The 24,913-nt window shown below is 44.8% G+C and overlaps 1 protein-coding gene across 1 annotated transcript in view; it reads left to right on the top strand.

Moving 5' to 3' along the window:
- LOC116978096 (nuclear receptor subfamily 5 group A member 2-like) overlaps positions 1-24,913 on the top strand; it is an 85,577-nt gene that overhangs the window by 23,514 nt on the left and 37,150 nt on the right. The window lies entirely within an intron of this gene.

Below are 24,913 nucleotides of genomic sequence, written 5' to 3'. Positions count from 1 at the left end.
CAGCATCTGTGGAGAGAGAAACAAGGTAAGGTTTCAGGCCTCTCATCATACTTGCATCCCACACTGTTGATTCTATTAACCTGGGTGGAAATGTATCATTTCCTGTATGTATCAAATGAAATGTATCATTTAGTTTAGTTTAGAGATACAGCACGGAAGCAGGCCCTTCGGCCCACCAAGACCGTGCCGACCAGCGATCCCCGCATAGTAACACTATCCTATCACACTAGGGACAATTTACAATTATACCAAGCCGATTAACCTACAAACCTATAGGTCTTCAGAGTGTGGGAGGAAACCAGAGCACCCGGAGAAAACCCATGTGGTCCAGGGGAGAGCATACAAACTCCATACAGACATCACCCATAGTCAGGATCGAACCAGGGCTGTAAGACAGCAACTCCACCGCTGCACCACCACACCGCCCCTAGTATAAGTGTGGCCCTTGGACATGTCAAACTCAGGGGATCAAAACAATTTTCCCCGTCAGAGTAACAGGATATTACTGTAAGTATGCAGAGTAAATCGAAATGTGTGGGAAGGAATTGCAGATGCTGGTTTAAACTGAAGATAGGCATAAAATACTGGCATAACTCAGCGGGACAGGCAGGAGAGAAAGTGACAGGCAGGTGATGTTTCGGGTCAAGGCTCTTCTTCAGACTGAAGAGTGAATCGCTGACCCAGACGTGGGAATCTCTGAGATGAATGAGATTGGGAACTAAAGGCTTCTATTATTGTGCGGTGGGAACTTGCTTCCCCTTATCTCCATCTTGAGGAGGGACATACACAGTTTGAAGCCCACATTCTAATCTCCCCATAAGAAGGAAGATACTCTGGACATTTGTGTGTCCAGCCCCTTCAAGTTCTCATTCAGTTTAATGAGATCACAGCTAAATCTCCCCATCACAACCTGCTCAACATTTCCTGTAAAAACGACCTCTTCATTCCAGAAATCTATCCAGCGAATCTTCTGTGGAATCCTCCTGATGCTGGGATATCACTCAACTGCTCATCACCCTTTCACACTGATGAACAACGTCAGGGCAGTGTGTCAAGCAGACACTTCAACCACTGCCAATGAATCCACCTACAGCCAACATTGAAACCTCACCACTAGTGGGAGAGTCTACGACCAGAGGGCACACTCAGAATTAAAGGACGTACCTTTAGAAAGGAGACGAGGAGGAATTTCTTCAGCCAGAGGGTGGTGAATCTGTAGAATTCATTGCCACAGACGGAAGTGGAGGCCAAGCCATTGGCTAATTTTAAAGCGGAGATTGACAGATTCTTGATTAGTCCAAGGTTGTGGGGAGAATGTAGGAGAATGGGGTTGGGTGGGAAAGATACATCAGCCATGATCGAATTGTAGAATAGACTCGATGGGCTGAATGGCCTAATTCTGCCCTTATCACTTCTGACCTTATGATCCTTTGATGACAATGGTGGTTAGGACAGCCATTGATCGGTGGTGAGGATGCTGCTTCTCGTTAATCCCTCATTGTTAGTCAATGACCACTTTATTGTAATGATATCAATGCAGGTTTATCACATCATTAACGGCAGCAATGCCATCTCATTCATCACCTGGAAAATGATGAGGTCAATATATGTAAATCCAAATGAATATTCTGTCATATCAGTTTTTAGAGTTGGGTGTTGCTTCTTTGGTGAAGATCATCAGGATTTGTTGGTGTGGCAAGGGGGTTCGTTCACTGCCATTAACATAGAAGGAGATTGTGGGTGAACACAGGGCAAGAATGTGTTGTTCTTTGCCACCATGCCTGGATCCTCAGGGCGCTTGGCCACGAAAGCTACCTGAGAAAAGTGTACAGGTTCCATCCTGACTCCAGATGCTGTCTGTACGGAGTTTAAACGTCCTCCCCGTGCTTTGATTTCCACCAACATTCCAAAGACGTGCAGCTTTGTAGGCTAATTGGCATCTGTACATTGTCCCTAGAACGTATGATAGAACTAGTGTACGGGGTGGTCATTGGTCAACATGGACTCGGTGGGCCGAAGGGCCTGTTTCCACACTGTAAACCCTAAACTAAACTAAACTAAACTAAACTAAAACTAAACTAACCTAAAAGATAATTTTGTGTAAGAAGGAACTGGAGATGCTGGTTTAAACCGAAGATAGACACAAAAAGCTGGAGTAACTCAGCGGGACAGGCAGCATCTCTGGAGTGACGTTTCGGGTCAAGACCCTTTTGTCCCTAGAACGTATAATTTCAGGCATAATTTTTTCAGAAAAACAAAAGATTATTTTTTTCGTTGTATCTGTTCTTTGAGGGTTTGTACAATAGTGGGAGGGCCTTGAATTGTGCTCTGGCCTCTCGTACAGTGGTGGTGCTGGTCCCGTTAGATCTCAATGGATTGCTGGCACTGTAGAATGTCTGAATGGACACCAGTTGATGGTTTTCCACAGTGGAGGGGTGGTTCCACTGTCCATGCCCTGTGGCTGAATCCCTCTGCCTGACATGGTTTTCGAAAGATCTCAGCAGAAGTTGGCAAAGATTTACATCAGTGAAAAATAACTGGAGGATGTTTTTTAAATAAACCAAGAATTAAAGTTCTAATCCAGAAAGCCTTGTCACTCCCGGCCCATTCATTATCCACACTGCATGTGAATTGATACGAGAAATGAGTAGGTATTGATCAAATCCATCTCCACGTTCTTCACTTATCAAATATTTAGGTGAAGTATTGGCTGTGCACCTGGTGCAGGAGAAAAGCAAAATGAACAGTCGGTCAACATGTGTAGAACTGCAGATGCTGTTTAATACACAGAAGGACACAGAGTGCTGGAGTAACTCAGAGGGTCAGGCAACATCCCTGGAAATCATGGATAGGTGACGTTTCACAGAGTGCTGGAGTAACTCAGCGGGTCAGGCAGCATCTGTGGAGAACATGGATAGGTGACATTTTGGGTTGAGACCCATCTTCAGACCAATCCATGTTCTCCACAGATGCTGCCTGACCCGCTGAGTTACTGCACACTTTGGGCCCTTCAACACCTGTTGCTCACTTTAGCGTGTGTCAGTATTATTACCCTGATCACACACTCATTTCACCCCTGCCATCGGGAAGAAGGTACAGGAGCCTGAAAACCATAACATCCAGGTTCAGGAACAACTTCTCTCCTACAGGCTATTAAGCACTACCACTTCCATTAAGGTCTGAACCACATAGAATATTATTGTTATTATAATGCACTATTATTGTTGTTTGTTTTTTATTATTACATATATGTGTGTGTATACATGTGTAGGAAGGAACTGCAGATGCTGGTTTAAACCAAAGATAGACACAAAAAGCTGGAGTAACTCGGCAGGCCAAGCAGCATCTCTGGAGAAAAGGAATAGATGACATTTTGAGTCAAGACACATCTTCATATATATATATTAATATATATAATACATATATGTGTGCGTGTTTGTGTGCGTTGTGACAGTATGTGTATATATACACACACTGAGCTTTTTTTCTCGTTAATTATTTTGTTTACAGAGTACTATATTTCCATATTGTGTTGTGCTGCTGCAAGTAAGAATGCCATTGTTCTATCTGGGACACATGACAATAAAATACTCTTGAGTCTTGACAAAGCAAAAACTCATCTAGGGTGAAGCATATCGTAACATTTCAGCATGAGTATCTGTGTAGTATAATCTGCAGTCAGCAGGCATAGACTTCTCGTGGCGATTTGCCAGAGATGTGCGTGCAGAATGCTGACGTAAAAACTCCGTGACATGCAGGTGGGTGGGTGATATCTCCAGCCTAATCATTTCATCGTCCTTGCAACCTTTAACTTAAAACCTACTGGCAGGGTGTGGGCATTGCTCACATAGTCAGCATTTATTGGCCATCCTCAATTCTTGTTAAAAAACACCTGGGAGAACTGAAGATAGACAAAAAGCTGGAGTAACTCATCGGGACAGGCAGTATCTCTGGAGAGAAGGAACGGGTGACGTTTCGGGTCAGAGAACAGATACCTCACCGTTTTGGTGGGCTGGAGTCACATATATAGACCAGGGCCCGAGCAATGGTAAATCCGTAAGAGGCATTGGTGAATCTGATGGGATTTTACAACAGTGACGTTGAGTTATCTTATCCCACATTTATTTAATTACTTGGTGTTAAGTTTCACCACTATGATGTAGTGCTTGAACTCATGATCCAGATCAATAATCCATCCCTCCAGTGACCACTTCAGTATCTGATTGTCAGCCTGATTCCCCTGTGGTGATAGTGTCGCTTTCACTTGACATCATTGTGTAAGCAACCAGCCAACAACAGTATGTTAGTGGAACCTGATGCCAGATTACACCTCAATAATATCACTTCTGTTAACATCGGTTCATCAGACGGTTCACGTCTAGGTAAATGTTACAGAATCTGAAGGGGGTAGTCTCTGAATCCTGGGTTAGTTTATCAAGCCAGCAATCAGGGAAATAAATAATCTGTAGGTAGGAACTGCAGATGCTGGTTTACACCGAAGATAGGCACAAAATGCAGGAGTAACTCAGCGGGTCAGGCAGCACCTCTGGAGAAAAGGAATAGGTGACGTTTTGGGTCGAGACCCTTCTTCAGTCTCCTGGGGTAATCTGGGATATTCTGAATCTCTTTCATACCATGTGAGCTACTTCCTTTTCTTTGAATAGATTTTGTACATTCTTCCCGTGACCCCAAGGGTTTTCCCCTATGCTCCGGTTTCCTCCCACATCCTAAAGACGTACAGGTTCGTAGGTTAATTGAAAATTGTAAAATATCCCTAGCAAACTGACAATGTGTAGTGAGCAAGTGGTGGGATGAGGTCTCTCTCCCCCCCGACTCTCAGTCTGAAGAAGGGTCTCGACCCGAAACGTCACCCATTCCTTCTCTCCAGAGATGCTGCCTGACCCGCAGAGTTACTCCAGCTTTTTGTGTCTATCTTCCGTTTTACCCCCAGACAGCATTTCCCTCTCTCTGTAGTCCTCAATGGGGTTTTTTATGAAAGATGAAACATAGTAACATAGATAATAGTTGCCGGAGTAGGCCATTCAGCCCTTCGAGCCAGCACCGCCATTCAATGTGATCATGGCTGATTATCCGAAATCAGCTTTCTCCCCATATCCCTTGATTCCGTTAGCCCTAAGAGCTATATCTCACTCTCTCTTGAAAACATCCAGTGAATTGGCCTCCACTGCCTTCTGTGGCAGAGAATTCCACAGATTCACAACTCTCTGGGTAAAAAAGTGTTTCCTCATCTCAGTCCTCAATGGCCAACACCTTATTCTTAAACTGTGACCCCTGGTTCTGGACCCCCAACATCGGGAACATGTTTCGTACATCTAGCCTGTGCAATCCTTTAAGAATTTTATAAGTTTCTATAAGATCACCCTCTCATCCTTCTAAATTCCAGTGAATACAAGCCCAGTCGACCCATTCTCTCATCATATGTCCAAGTCAGAGGAAGGTGAATTCATTGAGATTGAAGGTAAAAATGTAAAAGCAAAGGCAGTAAATGACTCTGAATGGCGTGGCTGTGAATATTGCCCTGCCAGGGTGAGTGGTTGGACTATCCGGGAGCATCAATTTGAGGAGCAGCGTGACAGAGTGAGCCTTCATTAAACGGGGAGCGGGTGGAGCAAGGTGCAGTATTTCATGTAATTCAGGTAGTGACTCTCTAGCGGAGCGGTCAATGATTGTTCCCAGGCCAGTGCACACACCTGACAAGCTGTGCATGTGTACGATGAATGCATGAAGTTTTAAAGGTCATCTGCACTTGCACTGCATGATAAATATTGATGTCAGAAGCACGGCATCCTCTGCCATGTTATTGATGGTGCAGATTTACCTCTTAACAAGACTGCTTATAGTGAAGGCATCGACTTTGGCTTCTCATCTGCATCGTAAAGGCATGTGATGCAGAGGCACTGAAACACCAGCTGCAGGCGTGTAGTTATTTGGTGTAACTCTGTGGAATGCTTGCAAAATTGCATTATCATGGGGGATTAAACCGAACTTCAACATTTTAAAAACCAAGCCTGAAGATAGGTCTCACCCATTACTTCTATACCGAGCCAGTACCGCTGAGTTGAAAACCAGAATCTCCAGTTCATTCCTACACATTAAAAGCCCTGTCCCACTGTACGAGTTCATTCCAAGAGCTCTCCCGAGTTTGCCCTGATTCGAACTCGGAGATTTGCGGTAATGGCCACTCGTCGGTACTCTGGGCTCTCGTGGACATTTTTCAACGTTGAAAAATCTTCACGAGTCTTCCCGAGTACCTGCCGTTAGCGAGTCTTCCCGAGTACCTGCCATTAGCATTACGAGCCGCTAAGAGACGTCCCCGAGCTCCGACGTACCCGCTACGTTCATTCTCCGTGCTTACCACGAGTTTGATTTTTTTTAAACTCGGGAGAGCTCTTGGAATGAACTCGTACCGTGGGACAAGGCTTTAGCAACTTAAATAACTGGAAGTGGTGCTTGGACAAACTATTTGCTTAACTGGGGTCTCTTGTTCGTAAACCAGTTATAGAGCTATGACCAAAACAAAGAATTTGTGAGGATGTCGCCAGGACTTGAGGGCCTGAACTACAGGGAGAGGTTGAGCAGGCCAGGACTGTATTCCTTGGAGCGCAAGAGGCTGAGGGGTGATCTTATAGAGGTGTATAAGATCATGAGGGGAACAGATAGGGTGGATTCACAGTCTTTTACCCAGAGTAGGGGAATCAAGAACCAAAGGATGTAGGTTTAAGGTGAGAGGGGAAAGAGTTAATAGGAATCTGAGGTGTGACTTTTTCACACAAAGGATAGTATGTTTATGGAGGAGGTAGTTGAGGCAGAATCTATAACAACATTTGGACAGTTACATGGATGGGAAAGGTTTTGAAGGATATGGGCCAAATGATGACTGGTGGGACTAGTGTAGAAGGGGCACCTTGATTAGCATGGGCAAGCTGGGCTGAAGGGCCTGGTTCCATGCTGTATGACTCCATGACTCTAGTAAACTACAGATGCTGGTGTACACAAAGGGACACAAAGTGCGGGAGTGAATCAGAGGGTCAGGGGGCATCTCTCGAGCTATTGTTGACCGAGTCAGAAACTACTTCCCTGATTGTGCGTCCATTTTAGATAATCGAAGTTTCACGAACACAGAGATTTGTGCTAACATTTTTTGTTCTAACTTCAGATAGCCCCTGCCTTCCCTCTCTCTCCATCCCCTCCCCCTTCACAGTTCTCCGACCAGTCTTACTGACCCATTCATACTCTCCAGAGATGCTGCCTGTCCCACTGAGTTGCTCCAGATTTTTGTGTCTACATTTTATCTCTGTTTGTTTTGTTGTTTCCTTCTCCCAACCAACAATGATCTATTCTAAGGTACACAAAAATGTTGGAGAAACTCAGCGGGTGCAACAGTATCTATGGATGCTGCTGCGCCCGCTGAGTTTCTCCAGCATTTTTGTGTACCTTCAATTTTCCAGCAGTTCCTTCTTAAACACAATGATCTATTTTACATTTTCCTTGATCTGCATTCCCTTTGTCCTGTTTTCATACCTTCGACTTCATTATCTATACACTTCCTTAACTATGCACCACCCACTTCCCTGACATCAGTCTGTAGAAGGGTCTAAACTCGAAACGTCACCGATTCCTTCTCTCCAGAGATGCTGCCTGACCCGCTGAGTTACTCCAGCAGTTCCTTCCGACACAGAGATTCGCGCTGTGCATAAATAGTCAGCCATGTTATTCCCACCAACCTTAAATGTAGGATTATCCGGCTTCTTCATAAGAGCGGCTTTGACTTGTATTTCCACCACCCGCAGTGGTACCAAGTTCCACCTACTCACAACTCTGAGTAAAGACATCTGTCCTGAAGGACTGATTTAATTTATTGGTGAATCTTTTCCCACTCTGAGCTTTTCCCACTCCTGTACATACAATATTCTAAGGACAAGTGGTTCAGTAAGTCGGTTGCAAATCTGCTGCTGAATTGGGCATATTTTAAAGCTAAAAGCAATAAGTAAATAGTGTTTAAGTCTTACTTCTCATCACCATGGAAACCATGGCGAAGAGGACGCCTCAATTTGTGAATGCAAGACTGATCATCAAAACTTAATTCTGCTTTTATATTTTACACTTTCTGTGGCTAAAATTTATTTCAGGTTACTTTCTTTGGGATCGGAAAGTGTTTCCTGCATTTGTTGAACTCCAGGTTTAAATTATATTAGCTGGGGGAATGAAAGGCATTTTGTTTGCTACCTGCTTCAAATACAGATCTTATTACCATGTTCTTTAACTACCGCAGGACTCCATATCCCTTCACTACAAATCTCTGATTAACAGCAGTCAGCTCTGTGGCTAGCCTCCAAGAGGATATCAATTATTTAATGCATCTCATGTTTTTTATTCATTCATATGATGTGGGCAAGGTCAGCATTTATTGCTTATCCCAACAGCTCTTGTGAAGGGCAAAGGCAAGTCTGTTTTCTGGAACTGCTCCAGTCTGTGTTGGGAAGTTACTCCCTGAAAACTGAGGCAGGGACTGAACTGGCGATCTGAAGGATCGGTTCTTGGTTCTTGGTTTCTTGGTCCTCCAAAATATTCCAACTGGAATTTAAACTGGAGGTGGTGAAGGGAGGGCTTATGCCAGAAAGGGTTATTGGGAAGAAAGTGCTACTTTAAATTTAGTTGCATCTGGTTGGGTAACTAAAGTTGGGTGGAGATTATTCCATGCTTTAATTGTGCGGGGGAAGAACAAATTGCTGTACACATCTGTCTTTGTAGCTGGGATCACAAATTGGATCAAATGCCCTCGTCTGCTCCTAATTGGTTTGGGTTTGGTGTAGGTCTTGTAGTCTATGTCGAGCTGACCATTTAACATTTTGTAAAAACAGGTCAAACGGTGAGCTTCACGTCTGTCTTGGAGAGGGTTCCACCCCAGAGAATTCAGAAGTTTGGTGACACTCGCTTCTCTCTCATAGGTGTTAGTAACAAATCGAGCTGCCTGTCTTTGGACACGTTCGATGGAAGAAATGTTTTTATTTGTGTATGGGTCCCATGTTGCAACTGCGTAGTCCAAATGAGGTCTAACGAGGGTGAAGTATAGCTTCTCCTTGACAGAAGTTGAACAATGATGAAAGTTGCTCCTCAGGAAGTTTAGGACACCTGTTGCTTTCACCGTTGCATGATGAGTCTGACCATTCCAACGCAGATCATTCTGCAATTTGATGCCAAGATACTTGGTTTGTTTGGATTCTTCAAGGGTGGCACCAAGTATATTGTAGGATGTGACGCCTGGATTCCTCTTTCTGTTGACACGCATGGTTTCACATTTGGAAGGGTTGAACTGCATGCCCCATTGTTGTGACCACTCAACCATAGTATCGAGATCCTTTTGGTGAGCATCTTCATCATCAGCTGACTTAATTGGACGGTACAGCAAACAATCATCAGCGAATAGTCTGGTCGTACTCGGTGTCATGTTTACATGTGTAGAAAGTTACTGCAGGTGCTGGTTTACACCGAAGATAGACACAAAATGCTGGAGTAACTCAGTGGGTCAGGTAGCATCTCTGGCGAGCAGGAATGGGCCAGAGATGCTGCCTGTCCCGCTGAGTTACCCCAGCATTTTGTGTCTATCTTCAGTGTCATGTTTCCAACTCTGCGCATCACCAGCTTGGTCTGAAGCTTGCAATTGGTGCCGCTCCTTTGCCCTTGCTGTTCACAAGTTATAGGAGTAGAATTAGGCCATTCGGCCCATCAAGTCCACTCCATCATTCAATCATGGCTGATCTCTGCCACCAAATCCCATTTTCCTGCCATGTCCCCATAACCATTGACACCCATTCCAACTAAGAATTTGTCTACTGACTTGGCCTCCACAGCCCTCTGTGCCAATGAGTTCCACAGATTAACTACTCTCTAACTAAAGAAGTTCCTCCTCACCTCCTTTCTAAAAGAGCATCCTTTAATTCTGAGGCTATGACCTCTGGTCCTAGACTGGAACTAGCTGTTGTTAACCATTGAGGTGGAAGAGGTCACAGGTTCGGCAGCTGCTGTCAAAAGCTTCAGCAAGCTGTAGAATTATACACACAAGATTACTTATGGTGGAGGGAGGGAATGTATAAAGTGGCGAATGAAAAGACAATGTTTCAATGGTTATTTAATTGTCACGTGTACTGAGGTACAATGACATTCTGTTTTGCATATGGTTCAGCAAAGTCTTACTCTAAATAAGTACAATCTTAGATTAAGCACAAAATGCGTACAAATAGTCCACTGATAGAATATACAAGAGAATATTTGTGTGGCACGGTGGCGCAGCGGTAGACTGACTACCTTACAGCACCAGAGACCCGGGTTCGATCCCGACTACGGGTGCTGTCTGCATGGGGTTTGTACGTCTCCCCATGAAAGCCCCGTCCCACGGTACGAGTTCATTCCAAGAGCTCTCCCGAGTTTGCCCTGATTCGAACTCGGAGATTTACGGTAATGGCCACTCGTCGATACTCGGGGCTCTCGTGGACATTTTTCATCATGTTGAAAAGTCTTCACGAGTCTTCCCGTGCTTACCTGCTGTTAGCGAGTCTTCCCGAGTACCTGCCGTTAGCGCTATGAGACGTCCCCGAGCTCCGACATACCTGCTACGTTCATTCTCCGTGCTTACCACGAGTTTGATTTTTTTTAAACTCGGGATAGCTCTTGGAATGAACTCGTACCGTGGGACAGGGCTTTTACCGGGTGGGTTTTGTCTGTGATCTTCGGTCTCCTCCCACACTCCAAAGACGTACAGGTTTGTAGGTTAATTGGCTTGGTATAAATGTAAAAGATTGTCCCTAGTGTGTGTAGGGTAGTGTTAATGTGCGTGGATCGCAGGTGGTTGTGGACACATAGGACTGAGGGGCCTGTTTCCATGCTGTATCCCTAAACTAAAGTCGCCAAGTCTTAGCGCCATTTCCAAAGTCCAAGTTGCTTTAAATGCAGCTGGCCGTAAAGGCCCATTGTCCATCGACCTGGCCATAAAGGCCCGTTGTTACAGTGTCGGCCTGGCGAAGCAAAGTTGTAGGTGTCCTCCACGGTTGCTCCACTGCAGGCCGCGTCTGGCCCGCCCGCTCAGTCTGTTTTGATGCATTAATAGGGCTACTTTACCCTGGGTGGTGACGAGAGGGGAATGGCAATGGTAAATGGTCAACCCATGGTGGACTATTGCAGCCATACATTTGGAGGGTTTAGGGCTCGTTTTTTGTGATGCAGTTGAACAGAGGTATTGATTTAATGTTTTCACTCTGAAGATGGTCACTGCTTGGCCCTGTATCCATTCGCATCGTTGCTCTGAGTACTGACTTCTGCAATGTGTGGGAAGGAACTGCAGATGCTGGTTTATACCGAAGATAGACGCACAGTGCTGGAGTACAGGGCCTGTCCCACTTTCACGACCTCATTCACGACCTTTTTTACTCGTGGACATTTTACATCAGGCTAGAAAAACGCCCCGACCTACTTGATGCCACGAGTACCTACGACTAGTATCACGGCTGCTACGACCTACCTACGACCTTGTGACGACCATGCTGCGAGTATGAGTCAAGGGCAAACTCGGCAGAGGTCGTGAATTAGGTTGTGAAAGTGGGACAGGCCCTTAACTCAGCGGGTCAGCGCAACTGCTAGGACAACTAGGGTCGGGGAGGAGGGGAGAGGGGGAGGAAATGCAGGAGTTACTTGAAATTGGCTTCTGTAATGGTAGCTACTGTTATATCATGATAGATCTTGCAGCCAGCTTCAATCTACGAAACTCATCAGCCTCCCATATGGATTGTGTGCATGTGGCTACATTGCTGTTGTAAATGGGGATGTTTGTGGCATTTCCTGCACACATCAATTGCTTTATCAGCATCGGTGACTAGATATTGTGAAAAAACAGTTACAATCTCACCTTCAGACCAGCACCTACATCTACAGTTCCTTGTTTCTATATCCCAGGTGATCACGCATGCCACATGTCCATGTCCAGACTGGATGCGGACAGAGACTTTCCTTTTCCAAGGAACATCAGTGCCCATCTGAGGTTTACAGCAGTTTAGTTTAGTTTTAGTTTAGCATTAGTTCACCTTTAGTTTAGTTTATTGTCACGTGTACCGAGGTAGAGTGTTTAGTTTAGTTTAGAGATACAGCGTGGAAACAGGCTCCTTCGTCCCACCGAGTCTGCACCAACCAGTAATACTCGGATATCAACAATATCCTACACACACCAGGGACAAATTAAAACTATACCAAGTCAATCAACCTACAAACCTAAGGTAGACACAAAATGCAGGAGTAATTCAGCAGGACCGGCAGCATCTGTGGCTGTGGATGATCAGCCATGTGAATGGAGGTGCTGGCTCGAAGGGCCGAATGGCCTACTCCTGCACCTATTGTCTATTGTCTATCATCTCTGGAGAGAAGGAATGGGTGACGCTTCGGGTCGAGACCCTTCTTCAGACTTAACTTTAAACCAGTATCTGCAGTTCTTTCCTACACAACCTACAAAGCTGCACGCCTTTGGAGTATGGGAGGAAATGAAGATCTCGGAGAAAACCCACGCAGGTCACGGGGAGAACATACAACCTAGTCAGGGTTGAACCCGGGTCTCTGGCACTGGAAGGCAGTCACTCTACTGCTGCACCACCGTGCTGTAATTAAGCAATTAAGCAAAAGTGAAAAGCTTTTTTTGTTTATTGATAACCTCAAGGTTTGATGTTATGATTTTATCTCCTGATTATTACATGAATCTAATTTAAGCCTCTGACCTGCGATGCTGCAGGTTCATGGGCCCCGGCATTTGTCCACGTGAATGGAACCATTCTGCTTCCACTGCCAAGTGTATCCTTACGGTTTACCTTGCAGGTATTTATATAAATGTGGGAAAGCCCACAGTTCGGGCGCAGCGGTAGAGTTGCTGCCTTACAGAGCCAGAGACACGAGTTCGATCCTGACTACAGTACGGAGTTTGTACGTTCTCCCCGTGACCGCGTGGGTTTCCTCCTACACTCCAAAGCCATGCAGGATTGTAAGTTAATTGGCTTTGGTGAAATTGTAAATTGTCCCTGGTGTGTAGGATAGTGCGAGTGTTTGGGGTGATCGCTGGTCGGCGTGGACTCGGTGGGTCAAAGGGCCTGTTTCTGCACCGTATCTCCAAAGTCTACAGTTCTTCTTCAGGCAGCACTGCACACATTTCTCGGCCCTCACCATTCACCACCAATACTCAGTGGGTTTTGAAGGCAGGCTAACGATGAATTGTTCCTTCCACAAGAAGTACAATCTTTGACTAACTGAGTAGTTTTGCATAATGTGATCTCGAAGGTCAGTAAATATGTTTCAGAGGAATTATGTAGATGCACGACGAGTTTAACCAATGATCTTAGCATTTAAAAGTGAAATCTCAAATTCTGCTGTTCAGTGCAGAACAAAAGATTTACATTTTGGACAATATATTTCCCAATGTGGCAAAGCGCTTGATGTAGCGGAAGTGTATTCGATGAAGCACTGTGTGCTAGCAAGGAGCTAGGAATTTGTGTCCATAATCTGCCCTTCTTCACACCACTAGCTGATATCCTGAGTCATTTGAGGATCATTCTGCCTGGCTCCCTCCTGTTCAGGAAATCACCCTTCAACAACCCAGGAACTACCAGGCATGAGTTACTGGGTGATATCGGCCACGCTCTCTGGCTGTTAAGGGATTGCAGGAGAAGACAGATGACTATCCATGATACTTAGGTCTTTGTAGATCCCACATATAATGCACGATTCTCTATCAGAGCTGACAATGTTGGGAGGGGGTCTCAGATCTTGCCTGGAGAGAGCATTCTGGAGTGGGGTGATGTATCAATAGGAGACACAGAGTGCTGGAGTAACTCAGCGGGTCAGGCAGCATCTCTGGAGAACATGGATAGGTGACGTTTCACAGAGTGCTGGAGTAACTCAGCGGGTCAGGCAGCATCTCTGGAAAACATGGATAGGTGACGTTTTGGCTCAGGACCCTCCTTCAGATTGATATGTTATGACGGTTATGGATCAAACTCTAGTTTGGTCCAGTTTAGTTTTGTTTAGAGATACGGCATGGAAAGGCCCTTCGGCCCATCGAGTGCGCACTGACCAATGATCACCCATACATTAATTCTGTCCTACATGCTAAGGTCAATTTACAGAAGCCAATTAACCTACAAACCTCCACGTCTTTGGAGTGTGGGAAGAAACTGGAGCACCTGGAGAAAACCCACACGGTCACAGGGAGAATGTACAAACTCACAGACAGCACCCATAGTCAGGATCGAACCACGAACTCTGGCGCTGTGAGGCAGCAACTCTACCACTGCACCACTGTAATAATCAGCAATGGAAAATATATTCAGCTCTGATCACATGACAAAAAGTAATTAAATTAGATGTGCCACTCACAGGATTGTATTGTATGGGGTGACTGAGTATTACCAACCCATATACCTCTCTCTGAAAAATTGTAGAATTATCATCAGTGTGGAGAACATTGTGTGAAAAGGCCATTACACTGAGCCTACACTGCAGATGGTGTGGTTTCCACCTAAGCTTTGTGGGCTGAACGCGTTGTGTGGGTGAAATATGTTTGTGGGATGATTCAATGTTAAGCACACTTAGTACAAAGTCTATCCAGAATAATATAATGTGTTCTAATATAAGGGTCTAGTTCCACGTCTTCCAACCTATCTCCTGGCAGCCGTTGCACTTTTTTACCTGCACTTTATTTGTAACAGTAATGCCATAACACCGTAACAAACGCAGGTGCATGGATGGGGAAGGTTTAGAGTGATATGGGCCAAATGCGGTCAGTTGGAACTAGTGTAGATGGGGCATCTTGGTTGGGATTGGCAAGTCGTGCTGTATGACTCCATGGTTATATTCTGCTCACTGGTATGTTTCTCTTTGTACTGCCTGTTGTACTTGTGTAAGGATTGACTGCGTGGAACGATTTGCCTGGATAATAATAATAATAATAATAATGGATGGGATTTATATAGCGCCTTTCTAATACTCAAGGCGCTTTACATCGCATTATTCATTCACTCCTCAGTCACACTCGGTGGTGGTAAGCTACTTCTGTAGCCACAGCTGCCCTGGGGCAGACTGACGGAAGCGTGGCTGCCAATCTGCGCCTACGGCCCCTCCGACCACCACCAATCACTCACACACATTCACACACATTCACACACAGGCAAAGGTGGGTGAAGTGTCTTGCCCAAGGACACAACGACAGTATGCACTCCAAGCGGGATTCGAACCGGCTACCTTCCGGTTGCCAGCCGAACACTTAGCCCATTGTGCCATCTGTCGTCCCATGAAGACACCTTTTTCACTGCATCTCCAGTGCACTTGACAACAATAAGCCTATACCATCCTTCAGGCAGGTGGGGCAGAGGGCAAGTAGAGTTCTGTCAGCAAACGTTTCTGGATTAGAAGGCAGGCAGAATGGTCACGGTGAGAATGTCCAAGACACACCGATACCACTGGTCAAACCGTCAGCTGTGTGGATTACTAGTGATTATTGGTAGAAAAGTGGAAAGTCTGTATCTGAGTCCACCTTTTTTGGGGGGAAAGGCCCAAGATAATAGATAAAATAGCCACAGAGGTATTGTCACATGGAAACAGACCCTTCAGCCCAACTTGCCCACACCGGCCAACATGTCCCAGCTACACTAGTCCTACATGCCTGTGCTTGGTCCATCTCCCTCCAAACCTGTCCTATCCATGTACCTGTCCAACTGTTTCTTAAATGTTGTGATAGTTCCTGCCTCAACTACCTCCTCTGGCAGCTTGTTCCATAAACTCCATGTAGTTTGTTTGGTTGTTTGTTTGTTTGTCTTTTTGCACAAAGTCCGCGAGCATTGCCACTTTTCATTTCACTGCACATCTCATATGTGTATGTGATGAATAAACTTCGACTGTGACTTGACACCCACCACCCTTTGTGTGAAAAAAGTTGCCCCTCAGATTCCTATTACATTTTTTCTCCACCACCTAAAATCTATGTAGTCTGGTCCTCGATTCACCTACTCTGGGCCAAGAGACTGTGCATCTGTTCCTCTCATGATCTTATACACCTATAGATGATCACTCCACATCCCCCTGCGCTCCAAGGAATAGAGTCCCAGCCTACACAACCTCTGCCTATAGCTCAGACCTTCTAGTCCTGGCAACATCCTTGTAGATCTTCTCTGTACTGTTTCCAGCTTGACAACATTTTTCCAATAACACAGTGCCCAGAACTGAACACAATACTCTAAATGTGGCTTCACCAACATCTTATACAACTGCAACATGACCTCCCAACTTCTATACTAAATACTCTGGCTGATGAAGGCCAATGTGCCAAAAGCCTTTTTGACCAAAAAGCCGATCTACCTGCGACTCCACCTTCAAAGAACTATGAATGAATACGTTTATTGGCCAAGTATGTACACATACAAGGTATTTGCCTTGGTGCTCTGCTCGCAAGTAATAACATGACATACTGTAAACCATTAAGAATAAAATATAAAACATTAAAACATTAAGAATAAAACATAATCGATTAAACCTGTGAATGAAATAAAATTTCAGAGCAAAAGGAGGCTACAGATTTTTGGTTATTGAGTAGAGCAACTACTCGTGGATAAAAACTGTTTTTATGTCTGGCTGTGGCAGCTTTGACAGTCCGGAGTCGCCTTCCAGAGGGAAGTGATTCAAAGAGTTTGTGGCCAGGGTGAGAAGGGTCAGAGATGATCTTGCCCGCTCGCTTCCTGGCCCTTGCAGTGTACTGTTCGTCAATGGGGGGGGGTTGCAGCCAACAAACTTCTCAGCTGATCGAACGATTCGCTGCAGCCTCCGGATGTCGTGCTTGGTGGCTGAGCCAAACCAGACCAAGATGGAGAAGGTGAGAACAGACTCTATGATGGCCGTGTAGAATTGGACCATCATTGCCTGTGGCAGATTATGCTTCTTCAGCTGCCGCAGGAAGTACATCCTCTGTTGTGCCTTTTTGACTGTGGAGTCGATGGTGGCCTCCCATTTAAGGTCCCTGGAGGAACTTAAAGGACTCCACAGATGTGACTGTGGTGTTGTTGATGGTGAATGGGGGGAGGGGAGGGGGGAGTTCTCCTAAAGTCTACTATCAATTCAAATGCATAAGGAGCATGCTTGACTTAATAATGAGATTTACTAAACCATGCAAGGCCATTAAATGAGCTGGAGAAATCCAAAGCAAATGATATCTGAAGAAAAGTCCTGTCCCAAAACGTCATCTGTCCATGTTCTGCAGAGATGCTGCCTGGCCTTCTGAGTTCTCCAGCACTACGAGCCCTTTTGTGTGATATCTTTGACTACATTTTTGTTCAATAGACAATAGACAATAGGTGCAGGAGTAGGCCATTAGGCCCTTCGAGCCAGCACCGCCATTCAATGTGATCATGGCTGATCATCCCCAATCAGTACCCCGTTCCTGCCTTCTCCCCACATCCCCTGACTCTGCTATCTTTAAGAGCCCTATCTAACTCTCTCTTGAAAGTATCCAGAGAACCTGCCTCCACCGCCCTCTGAGGCAGAGAATTCCACAGACTCACAACTCTCTGTGAGAAAAGGTGTTTCCTCGTCTGTGTTCTAAATGGCTTACCCCTTATTCTTAAACTGTGGCCCCTGGTTCTGGACTCCCCCAACATCAGGAACATGTTTCCTGCCTCTAGTGTGTCCAATCCCTTAATAATCTTATATGTCCATGTAGACGATATTTTCTGTTCCAGTGTTGGTATTACAGTGCAGTCTAATGTACTGACGTTGTGTTGGAGTCATTGTGCCCATGTGTGGTCCCACTACTGAGGGAAGGCAGTCTGCCATCAAAACAGTGAACGTTGGGGAATTGAACACTGACTCTTTGAACAATTGAACACTGACCAAATGTCTCTTTGTGTGTGTTGGCAGGTTGACGACCAAACCCTTAATAATCTTATATGTTTCAATAAGATCCCCTCTCATCTTTTAAATTCCAGAGTGTACAAGCCCAGCCGCTCTATTCTCTCCGCATATGACAGTCCCGCCATCCCGGGAATTAACCTTGTAAACCTACGCTGCACTCCCTCAATAGCAAGAATGTCCTTCCTCAAATTAGGAGACCAAAACTGCACCCAATACTCCAGGTGTGATCTCACTAGGGCCCTGTACAACTGCAGACCGACCTCTTTACTGGTCATGGAAGCCAAAGAGAGTACAGTACAGTGGCGCCGTGGCACAACGGTAGAGTTGTTACCTCACAGCACCAGAGACCCGGGTTTGATCCTGACTATGGGTGCTGTCTGTACGGAGTTTGCACGTTCTCCCCGTGACCACGTGCTATTTCTCCGAGACCTTCGGTTTCCTCCCACACTCCAATGACATACAGGTTTGCAGGTTAATTGGCTTTGGTAAGAAGTGTAATATTGTCCCTAATGTGTAGGATAGTGTAAGTGTATGGGGATCGCTGGTCGGCACAGATTCGATGGGCCGAAGGGCCTGTTTCCGCACTGTATCTCTGAGCTAAACTAAAGGGTGCAAGTTAATAGAGTTTCAATGCAATGCATGTGCTGTTTAATGGGTAAAAACGGTTAGGGCCCGGACTAATGGAAGGTGGCAGAGGAGATAAGCAGTGATTTGTCACTGGCTGTGTTTGACCGGGTGCCTGTAAAATGAAGTGCCAATAAAGATGAGGTTAGACATTACTTGACCCATGTTCTCCTCAGTCAGCAGCTTGTCTTTACACTGAAACAAGCACCAAGTGACTGGCACCACATTACAGACACTGTCAAGCCTTAGATAAATGTAGTTCATTTAAAAATGAAGGGTTTATCAATGAGCAAATAATTGCAGAGCACTATTGATTCCTTGCATCTCACTCAGCCTGGGACATCAGGGTTTGCTGAAATGGTAAACATTTAATCAGCATGCATGTCAAACAATGGGCTCCATTCACCGGCTGCAAACCAGTGCAAAGAAAGACCAAGAGACTTTAAACACCACTCTGACCTGGCCTGACAATACATATTTAATCTACTGTGTCCACATGTTATATGGTGCAGGAGGGGATATATTTTTGCTTTTTCTGCCTGATAACAGAAGCATTAGCAAACCGCTGCGGTTGTCTGCCGATTGTCTTAAAGACATGATACACAGAACGGGATGATATTTACTGAACACAAGTCGGGGGAGGGACGTCTAATATTTGCAGAGCCTGACAGAGCTTGGTGTCCCGACCAGCCCAAAGGTCAAGCATTGTAATTGTAAATGTGCGAGTCCTGGCCCCGGCATCATTTTACCACTTAGCTTGGCTCCTGATGCTCAGCGATCCGGGTACTTGTGTTCTACTTTGTAGACACAGGTCACAGAGCACTGTAAATTCTAATATCGTGTAAAGTAAGTTGAGAGATGATTCTGGAGCAAATAAAAGGACAATAGCTCATTAAAGCAATAATTGAATATTGGCACATTGTGTGCTCAGGCAGCTGGTTCCCTTAAATTAGAATTCCAGATCATCTCCAGCACGGAATGAATTGGGGCTGTTAATATCACTGGAACACGGGAGATGCATATCTCAATTTTATTTTTACCACAGTAGCGAGCGGGGGGACTCGATATGCACACTTTGAGCATGAGGGGTGTCATGCACGCACACACCAAACTCGACTATATGGAGATGAAACATTCCTCTCGTACAACGCCGGCTGTTCATTGCAAGTAGACTTAGAAATGGATGGTTTAAAGACAATAGACAATAGGTGCAGGAGTAGGCCATTCAGCCCCTCGAGCCAGCACCGCCATTCAATGTGATCATGGCTGATCATCCACAATCAGTACCCCGTTCCTGCCTTCTCCCCATATCCCCTGACTCCACATCTCACACAGATGGAATATTGGGTGTTACAGTTTGAAACGAAACGTATCTTCAGTTTAGAGATGCAGCGCGGAAACAGGCCCTTCGGCCCACAGAGTCCGCACCGACCAGCGATCCCCGCACATCAACACTATCCTGCACACACTGGGGACAATTTTACACTTATGTCAAGCTAGTTAGCCGACAAACCAGTGCGTCTTTGGAGTGTGGGAGGAAACCGAAGATCTCGGAGAATTCCAACGCGGTTACGGGGTGAACGTACAAACTCCGTACAGACTGCTGCGGTAGTCAGGATTGAACCCGGGTCTCTGGCGCTGGAAGGCAACAACTCTACCGCTGCACCACCGTGCCGCCATCTTGTGCGTGTTGAAATTATTATAGTCTCCAGTCAGTGTCATTGGACCCAATTCAACTAATATCCGTTGAGGAAAATGTCATTGAAGCTCTATTGATAAATGAGCAGAGAGACATTGTCTCTCTGATGGGTGGACTAACTATAACACATCATAAAAAGCTGCCACTGCCACAGGGATAGCACGGAGGCTGAATATTTCTCAGAAACATAGAAACATAGAAAATAGGTGCAGGAGGAAGCCATTTTGCCCTTCGAGCCAGCACCGCCATTCATTGTGATCATGGCTGATCGTACCCAATCAATAACCCGTGCCTGCCTTCTCCCCATATCCCTTGACTCCACTAGCCCCTAGAGCTATATCTAACTCCCTCTTAAATCCATCCAATGATTTGGCCTCCACTGCCCTCTGTGGCAGGGAATTCCACAAATTCACAACTCTCTGGGTGAAATTTTTTTTTCTCACCTCAGTCTTAAATGGCCTCCCCTTTATTCTAAGACTGTGGCCCCTGGTTCTGGACTCGCCCAACATTGGGAACATTTTTTCCTGCATCTAGCTTGTCCAGTCCTTTTATAATTGTATATGTTTCTATAAGATCCAACCACATTTGTGTTCAATGCAATTCTCACAGCAGGCACTAACATTATACGGCAATAAAATGAGAATGTCGATTAAACGCAGTGTGGTTTAAATCCACTAACGGACACAAAGTGCTGGAGTAACTCAGCGGGCCAGGCAGCATCTCTACAGAACGTGGATAGGTGATGTTTAAGTTTGCCCGGATGAGCAGCAATAGAATCCAAAGGGTTAATTTAAGACCAAACGATATCTTCAAACAATGATTCTGACCATCCCTCGCTCATCGTACACTATTTTCTATCGAATTCCCAGAAATAGTAACCTAATTAACCACAAATGCTATCAGCTGTCAAAATTGATGTTCATTTCTTTATAATGTGTATACAAGGGAGTTGGTGGTTATTTACTCCAGGGACAAGAGAACACGGTTTGCAAATTACCATTTCTTAAATATATGAAATAATTTTAAATTCTGTAAAGATTGATTAACATTCAGTGGTGGTGACGATTCGATATTTACACCTCTGAGAGTTGGCAGAAACACATTATGGTGCAGCATAAAACTGCTGGTATGTCTTAATTAACTGCAAGATAATAGGAGTGTTTTTTTTAGTGAGCAAAGCAGTTCGGCAGTTGCTGAATATAAGTCATTTCCAAGTTCAGAGTTTACGATTAATCAATGTGGCACAAGCAGGAAGCAGAGTCCACGCTGGGAACTGTGAGCTCTGGCCGTTTGAGGTGTGACAAGCAAGTGGGTCTGAGACACTTTAAACACAATCAAAGGGAAAACGCATGAAAAAGAATTGGAAACAGCAAGGAAGTCGTTGCCATTACAATCAGTGTTTGCTAACGTGTGGAGAAATGGGTAGAAAGCTTTCGGCAATCAAACAACGCAGCCCATTGTGCACTGGTGTGTACCAGGTGTAATCTGGAGAATGGTCTCAACTCGATCCAAACCCGAAGATAGACACAAAAAGCTGGAGTAACTCAGCGGGACAGGCAGCATCTCTGGAGAGAAGGAATGGGAGACGTTTCGGGTCGAGACCATTCCTCAACCCGCAACGTCATCCATTCCTTCTCCCCAAGTTACTCCAGCTTTTTGTAGCAATCTTCTGCTGTTACTCACAAACTCTGCTGACGTACTTCTGTGGTAGAAACAAGGAACTGCGGAGACTGGGTGACAAAACAAAAAAGACACAAAGTGCTGGAGTAACTCAGCGGGTCAGGCAGCAGCTCCGGAGAACGTGGATGGGTGACTTTTCAGGTCGGGACCCTTCTTCAGACCACTTCTGTGGTAAATAGTTTCAAATGTGTGAATACTTAGAAGGGAACAGGGTTGAGAATAATAACCGTGGCCATGGTTGATGGGAATTCTGTACCCGAGGGTGCATTGTCACTCCTGATTCATTCCTCATCTCACCAGAAGTTAGAGTTAGACAGATACACTTATTGCATAAAACAAAGTCACAAAGTGCTGGAGTAACTCAGCGGGTCAGGCAGCATCTGTGGAGAACATGGATAGGTGACGTTTCACAGAGTGCTGGAGTAACTCAGCGGGTCAGGCAGCATCTGTGGAGAACATGGATAGGTGACGTTTCACAGAGTGCTGGAGTAACTCAGCGGGTCAGGCAGCATCTCTGGAGAACATGGATAGGTGACGTTTCACAGAGTGCGGGAGTAACTCAGCGGGTCAGGCAGCATCTCTGGAGAACATGGATAGGTGACGTTTCACAGAGTGCGGGAGTAACTCAGCGGGTCAGGCAGCATCTCTGGAGAACATGGGTTGGTGAAATTTCGGGTCCGGACCCTTCTTCACACATGACCGAGTTACTCCAGCACTTTTTGTAAACCTGCATCTGCAGTTCCTTGTTTCCACACTTACTCTCTACGCACCCATCCACCTGGTATAATGCTACACTATTTCCATTCCATTGCACCAGAAAATAGCAGCAAATATCTTCTCTATGATTCCATCATAGAGTACCAGGAGAGAAGGGAAGGGAAGATATCAAGGCAGAGCAAGGTGAGACAAGTGGGAAATACGCAGTTGATCCTCCAGATTGATGGTGAAACAGAGTTCGCAAGGTCTGCCTCATTAAAGCTCCCAGGGAGATACATCTGGGGCAGAATTAGTTGGATTGATAATCTCCATTTAAAAAAAATATTGAACCTCGTTTTGTTGTGTGTTCTGGTGCCTACTGAGTACTATGTTTACACATAGAAACATAGAACCATAGAAAATAGGTGCAGGAGGAGGCCATTCGGCTCTTCTAGCCAGCAACGCTATTCATTGTGATCATGGCTGATCATCCCCAATCAATAACCCGTGCCTGCCTTCTCCCCATATCCCTTGATTCCACTAGCCCCTAGAACTCTATCTAACTCTCTCTTAAATCCATCCAGTGACTTGGCCTCCACTGCCCTCTATGGCAGGGAATTCCACAAATTCACAACTCTGCGTGAAAAAGTGTTTTCTCACCTCAGTTATAAATGGCCTCCCCTTTATTCTAAGACTGTGGCCCCTGGTTCTGGACTCGCCCAACATTGGGAATATTTTTCCTGCATCTAGCTTGTCCAGTCCTTTTATAGTTTTATATGTTTCTATAAGATCATATATTGTGTTGCTACATTGTTCCTTTTCCGGAGTCTCTTGATAGACACAAAATGCTGGAGTAACTCAGCGGGTCAAGTAGCATCTCTGGAGAGAAGGAATGGGTGACGTTTCAGGTCAAGACCCTGCTACAACTCGAAATGTCCCCCATTCCTTCTCTCCAGAGACGCTGCCTGACCCAGCATTTTGTGTCTCTTTGGTGTAAACCAGTATCTGCAGTTCCTTCCTACATGTTTGACTTGACTCCAGTAGATCTAATGAAAGGAGCATCTGATAAATGATCACTGGCCATGTTGTATAGGAAGGAACTGCAGATGCTGGTTTATACTGAAGAACATGGATAGGTGATGCTTTCGGTCAGAACCCTTCTTCAGACCCATTTTCTTCATACATAGACGCTGCCTGAACTGCTGAGTATTTTTTGCCCTTTGTTTCGTCTCAACTTCTTCCTTTGCACTAAATTATTTTACGTTGCAACTGGTTCAGTTTAGTTTATTTAGTTTAGTTGAGATACAGCGCGGATATAGTAGCAATGTTACAAAATTTTGAGATTTTAAAAATCAAGTCTGCAATTTATCCCATCAGATAAAGCATAAAAATAAGTTTAATTTGACACCTAATTCACTTTCATATCTCAAGTATTTAAAAGGTTATGGCCATTTTCATACTGGGAAATGAGCATCTTGTTCCCTATTGATTTTCTATGGACATAACAAAAAAGCTGTGATCGTGAACAGTCAAAAGCCCATAACTTTCTTAAAAATTAAGAGAACTGAATGACATTTTCAGTTATCATAGATTGAAGCATTCTGAAACAAATATAAAATAATCTTACTTGGATGACCTGAAATTAAAGCATATAATTAGTTAGTTACCTAATTGTAGCTAATTTCAGACTTCAATTACTAGATCTAAACATCTATCCATTTCTTAATAAATGATTAACATTTTTAAATAGCCTAAATGTCCAAATAATATTCACAAATAATTCACAATAAAACATGATTTTTAAATCTCATTTACATTAATTTATAGACCAAATGGAAGGAATTTAGTGTTCAATTGCTGTAAATAAATGCCCATTTAAATCAGCTTTCCAGTGGGTTCCTGTGAACGCGCTGGTTTAGAACGTTCACATTGCGGTAGATTTGTGCCCCAAATGCCGAGAAAAATACTGCGGGATATAATGGGCCCAAAATGAGCTACTCGCAATATTAAACTTTGTATAAAGGGATCTTTAGAAGCCCTTTTTAATGTAAAAATATACAGCATACCTTCTGTTATTTGCTTTATGAGACCCTGCGGTTGCTGGTGGTCGCGGGTTTAGAGATTGATTTTTAAACTACTATAACTATTATACGAGGCCTTTAAAACTAATAATAGCTTTTGCGACGGGGCCTTCCAGCGATTTTTCGTTAATAATTAACTAGGCTGAACATCTTCGATTTGAACAGCCTAGAGAAAATCGCTTTTTAA

Source organism: Amblyraja radiata, chromosome 10 (assembly GCF_010909765.2).
Source record: "Amblyraja radiata isolate CabotCenter1 chromosome 10, sAmbRad1.1.pri, whole genome shotgun sequence".
Classification (NCBI taxonomy): domain Eukaryota; kingdom Metazoa; phylum Chordata; class Chondrichthyes; order Rajiformes; family Rajidae; genus Amblyraja; species Amblyraja radiata.
The sequence above is the reverse complement of the archived record's forward strand: the minus strand, read 5'-3'. Positions and strand labels throughout refer to the sequence as shown.